The sequence below is a fragment of the Chelmon rostratus genome, chromosome 12, assembly GCF_017976325.1.
Source record: "Chelmon rostratus isolate fCheRos1 chromosome 12, fCheRos1.pri, whole genome shotgun sequence".
In the NCBI taxonomy this organism is placed as follows: Eukaryota; Metazoa; Chordata; class Actinopteri; order Chaetodontiformes; family Chaetodontidae; genus Chelmon; species Chelmon rostratus.
This window is the reverse complement of record NC_055669.1, coordinates 20,477,827-20,484,050: the sequence shown is the minus strand read 5'-3', so window position 1 is coordinate 20,484,050 and position 6,224 is coordinate 20,477,827.

Here is a 6,224-nt window from a genome sequence, read left to right as displayed (position 1 = left end):
CATTCACTGTACAGAAGCATGGTTTCCAGGTCCTAGAGGACAAGTCCAGTCATGTGGAATACAGCAGGCGTGAGCATGATGGGAGGGGGGCAAACAGCCAGCTGGGTCTTCTGCAGGGGTGAGCCAGAGCCCATGCCAAGAGCTGACAGGACCAATCAGGGAAGAGCTCAGGCCCCATCCAGGCATGCTAATCAGCCCGTCAGAGGAGCCGGGGTCGAGGGCGTCTGCGGGGGTTCATTGCCATGGATACAGCAGCAGTCACACAATATTACCTGAGCAGGTGAACCGAGTGGAAAGAATGTGGCGTCTCGGCATTGGCTGCACGAGGCTCCGTGACCTTCACTTACATCACCGCTTCTCAGAACAGTCGCATGCTGCAGAGTGAGAAAGCAAAAGTATTGACTTTTTTTGTTTTATCCGGATGCTCGGTAGCTAAAGCACCGTCAGCTACATTACTTGATTAATGAAGGCGCACAAAACTAAATATTTCCCATTGCTCTCTCCAGACGAGCTGGGGAGAAAACAAGAACACTGGGTCTGATTAAAAGAAAACAAGAACACAGAGTCTTAAAAACGTGTAGGCTATGGCAAAAGAAGTCGTTCATCATCAGTGGATTTCAGGCTAATGTGGCCAGTTTGTCTTTTTCACAGCTCCACTCTTATTTCTATTTTCAGTTGCGTGATACATATGGTGTTATCTCAACTTTGCGTCAGGTGATTTTGGAGACTAGGTGGTTTGATGGGAGACCAACAAACAAACTTCCCAGAGTGTTCTCCCTTTAGATTAGCTCTTTAATCATGCTAAAAGGCTCCACTCAGTCACCACAGTGACTGACACAAAAACATCAATGAGTGAATGATAGATAGATCTGCTGGGATAAATTCATTATATCATTTTGACTTTGGAGAGTCAAATATGCTGTAAATTCACAACGAGGATCCTCTCCAAAACTGCTTTGCTTATTTGTCCGACAATGCCGTCTTTCTCAGTGCGTATATTTAGCCCATTAATCTCCATCACAACATTCCCAGTTGTGTAGCAACTGCCAGTAAACGCATCTCCAATCAAAAGGGTTTCATCTCGCTGGTCGACCTAACACAACCACTTTTGACTGCTTTTATCTGGAGCATCTTTGAGGTCATTCATCTTTTCATATGCTAATGATTTAATCAACATTTCCCAATGAATTAAGCCTTTGCAGGGCACAGGCTCATTTGTGTTATCTGGGAAATTAACCTTTCCTGTTGGAGGGACAGCTGAAAATCCAAACTGTCCGAGTGTATTCAGAGGAGGGTGATTTTTCTTCTGTAATCTTAATGGTATGTAGTGAGTAACGACCTGTCAGTGGGGTATTCTGATTAGGAAATTTTAGATTCAGATTCAACTCATAGATGATGGATGATATCATTCCACGTGTTGGATTATTGACCTACATTCAGACTTCTCTTAACCACAAGCCTAATGAGCAATATAATAAAACAAATATCCTGCAGACTACGGTAACGCCTCACTTCAACGCACAAGGCAGCATGAAGGAGATCAAATACATATTGATTATGTGTTTCTCACAGTTCAGACTGACGTTCGGTCATTGATCTTCTGTATTGAAAAGGTGACATAACAAGAAAATAATAGTTAGAAAGAGACACAAAGCAAAGCAGAGTTCAGTGAAGTTTGACCAAAGAGCAAAACTTAAATAGGACATTTCATTCTGCTGGAGATACACTGAGCATTAAAGGAAATGAATGTTTTCAGTCTGCTTTTAAGGAACAAATGTTTTAGCGTTAGCATTTATTTGCCGTTGTGTTTCTGGCCAGCTGATGAATGCAATATTCAGTCTCCCTCTAGCTCTGTTAGTGGTCTACAGGGGATTATCTGCCCCTTTAGCTGCTAAATATTTAACAGCGTTCACAAGCTAAATGTGTCTGTCTGCTGTTTGAAGCTTGGCTGGTAGCATACAGCGGGCCTGCAGGTGACCTGTGGAGAAAGGTGATAAAACCTCCGTGGGTTCATCACTACAAGCTACCCCTTTCACATGCAATGAATTATTTAATCCATTTTTAATATTAGAATATTGACTAGAGCAGCTTTAAAGTGGCACCACTGTGCTAAATTCAAGTTTTTCTGCAATTACCTGTTATAAGAAGCATTTTACTTTAAAGGTATTTTTAGCCAAGCTAGCAGAATAGCACCACTTTTGTTCTGACTGAAATATAATGACAACTATTTGATGGATTGTTGTGATATTTTGTGCAGACATTGATGTTCCCCAGAGGACGAATCCTACTGATTTTGATGAACCTGTGACATTTCCCCTTGCGCCACCATGAGCTTGAAATTTGTGGTTTTGAGTGAAACATCTCAACAAGTATTGAATGGATTGACCACAAGTATGGAATTGTAATAACTTTGCCAATGCCTTAAATTTCACTCTTGTGCCACCATCAGGTCAAAATTTCAATGTGTCCAGTACTTTAGGTTATGACCGATTACCCTTCAGCCTCAGCTCTACTTCATAGTTAGAGCTGGTTAGCAAATGTTAGCACTAAACAGCAAACATTTCACCTTCCAAACATCAGCATGTTAGATTCGTCATTGAGAGAATGTTAGCATGTTGTCGCTAGCTGTTAGCCCAAGGTGCTGCTGCATCTAAGTGCAGCCTCACAGAGCTGCTCACATGGCCAATATAGGTGTGTTAAATTGGCTATAAGGTCAGAATCAACAATAACACCCAGACTCTGGCGTTTGTGGTAAACCTCATTATCATATTTCCTGAAAGCCAAAACAAAAGAGGAGAACATGTAGTTTAAAACCACTCAGACATACCGCACGCTCCAGCATCATGGCTTTCTGCTGCACGGGTGGGAGACAAGAAAAATTGAGAGAATCAGTGGAAGTGAGGGAAATGCAATACAACAGCCTCCCTCAGCAGGGACGCCGGCCTAAGACCCAACTGTCCAGTGAGAGTGCCTACTCATCACTTTCCTCTGAAACCCAGCGAGAGCCCTGGAGTGTAGCAGGACAATGACTGATCGGCCCTTTTGTTTTAACCACATTATCGACACAGGCAGTTGAACATGCTGTGACTTTGCTTCTCGCACAAATCGCTGTGCATCATCAACTCTTCACCGCAACAATGGATCGTCTGCATTTAAAAACCAATGAACATGAAGCGAGAGATCTTATTTAAAGCAGCTGTGTTTTTACAATAACAGCGTGACAGCATGATGACACTGTGACAATGTGAAAGGCGTCACACCTACAGAGAGTTATCACCCAAATCTGCAGCACCTTCACTGTTTTGATTCACACTCCCCGCTCTCATGGTGCTATTTTCAGCCCCAGCAGGCAGTAAAATACTCTGATAAACCCACTGCATGCTAGCGGCTCAGCACAAAATGACCCGCAGACATAGTTAGCGACTAGCTGGTTAGCATAGTGGAGCATTTAGTGGCTAATGAGCCCAATATTTCCCTGAGGAGTTGGTAGAGACCAAAAACAGAGATAAAATTGGTCTTTTTCCAGATTCACCAGGTGGCCAAAAACATGACTCTGTTGCTCTGGAACTGCTGGATGTGTAAATAAGCAACTGTTTGCCATTTCAACTTGTGTCAATGTTGAGTTCAGGACCTGTTTCCTGTGGCCAAGAAAAAAATCTGTTCTATAAAAATCCACCTATAAGCTGATGTTTGAGCCGTTGATTAGATTTGTTTAGTATTTCATATTGTTTTTTCATTAGTCTGTAATATTTTTGCTGTGTTGTGTTACGTGTACTTTCTTTATTTACTTCTTTATCTTTTACTTTGTGCAGTTTCTTAGAACTCTGAAACTTTAAATGGGTTTAAATTTGCCACTGAAATATCATTGTCCCTGCAGCATTGTCACGATAGCACTGAAGGCACCGTGGGGACATCCTGACACTCAGTAATCCATAACAGCTTGAACCGTTTAAGGCACGGTGCCTGAAACGTTTCTTTCGACAGCATCACTCACATCCTGCAGATTTTTCACCTGCGAGTTTCTGCAGCGATTTCATTCTTTTACCTAATCTCAGTGATGCCCTACTGAAGTAAACTGTGAGTGAAATTCAATCCCTTTCATGTTCCTGGGTTCATTAATGAAGGAGCACTCCCCGCTAACAAGCAAGTCTATAAAAGCTGGCCATGTTCAAATTGTGCACTACACTTTACACAACTGCATGCCAAGTAAAAACCTCTCAGCGTCATTATATTACAGCCATCAGCATGCACCTTTGGCACATGGAACGATAGATCAATCAGTGCTTACTGTAAACAGCAAGGTCTGACCCTGATGTCAGCATCTTGTGACTTGAATTGCAATTCATCAAACAAGCAAAACATTTCTCACTCAGTTGTCCGGTCTTGATGATCAGCGCCTCTTGTTATTTCATCTTAGCAGCTGAAGGAGGAGAACAGTTCTGCTGCTGCAGTTTATCCACTTGTGACAGATTTGCTTGAAGGGTTTAAACAGCTCCTTTCCGAAGGAGGAGTTCCCAAAGGCAATTCCACTGTGGGGCAGATGAATGTAGTACCAGATGTTGCCTCGTAACATCTGGAAAGAAATGCCCTGAAGACAGAGTGGCCAAAGACCTCCCTGCCAAGCCTGACATGATAGCAGATTGCTGACACATACATTTGATAGTAGGATGTGTAGGATTTACTGCTGCAGGCTCTAATGATGAAAGGATGTGCAGGAGGATGGAGATCAGATGGAAGGCAGGCAAAGCATAGAGCAGCTTTCTCCAGTATGGGAAGAACCACCCTGGGGTCTAAAAACAGGCTCATTTTCTTCTCTTGGGTGTTCTCTTCAGGGCCGAGAAGATGAGGCAGACTGCGGGCAAACACAGTGGAAGGGTAATCCTGGAAAGGCAGTTTACTTGAAATGCACATTAATTTTTATTTTACTTTGCAGATTTTCTGAAATTTTTGTTCACATTTGGGCTACATTTGGATGGAAGTCAGACTGAGGGTGCGATATAAAAAGAGATGGACACTCAGCACTCGGGACGGTGCGGTGGCAGCAGTAATGCGGTCGTTGTATTGGTCCGTCGTGGTGAAGAAGGAGCTGAGCCGAAAGGCAAAGCTCTCTATTTACCGGTCAATCTACGTTCCTACCCTCACCTATGGTCATGAACTTTGGGTCATGACCGAAAGAACGAGATCTCGGATACAAGCGGCTGAAATGAGTTTTCTCCGCAGGGTGGCGGGGCGCTCCCTTAGAGATAGGGTGAGGAGCTCTGTCACTCGGGAGGAGCTCAGAGTAGAGCCGCTGCTCCTCCACGTCGAGAGGAGCCAGATGAGGTGGCTCGGGCATCTTCACCGGATGCCTCCTGGACGCATTCCTGGGAGGGTGTTCCGGGCATGCCCCACTGGGAAGAGGCCCCGGGGAAGACCCAGGACATGCTGGAGGGACTATGTCGCTCGGCTGGCCTGGGAACGCCTCGGGGTCCCCCCGGAAGAGCTGGAGGAAGTGTCTGGGGAGAAGGAAGTCTGGGCTTCCCTGCTTAGACTGCTGCCCCCGCGACCCGGCCCCAGATAAGCGGAAGAGAATGGATGGATGGATGGATGGACACTCAGCAGTGCCAAGTCGATACCTGGCACGTTTGACAAAGTTGCCACAAGGAATCATTTCTGTAAAAATCCCTCATCTTCTTGAACTACGTCTGCAGTGCAGGTTTCAGCCTCGGTGCTGAGCACTGGTCTTCCCTTCCACTTTAGTTAAGTCTGCAGAACCAAAGATGGTCGTCAAATCTGGCGAATCCTGAGCCCGACCTCCAACAGGGAGCTCCCATTGGAAGACCTGGATGACAAATCTCATCAACAAATGGAGGGAGACATCCTTTAAGAATACAAAGATGGTGCTTATGCTGCCAAGTTCTACTGAGCTACATGTAGTCACTGAGGTTGACAACTGTCAGTTGACACTAAGGTTACCAAAGGATAAATGGATCATCATCAGGATCCTCAGCAGAGAAACAACCATGACAGGTGGTGGATAAAGTCATCCTCAGCTGTCTTATACTGGTTATTGAGCTGGAGAAGGACTGATGTGCTAACGCTGCTGTTTTCTACAGAGGCAATCTCTGCAAGGTTGCACGGGGTCATCTTGATTGGCTTTAAGAGCAATGAGATAGCGAGATAAAGAGCACAACACTCTCAAGGCGAACAGTGATGTACCTTAAATGTTTAGTCCATCACCATTA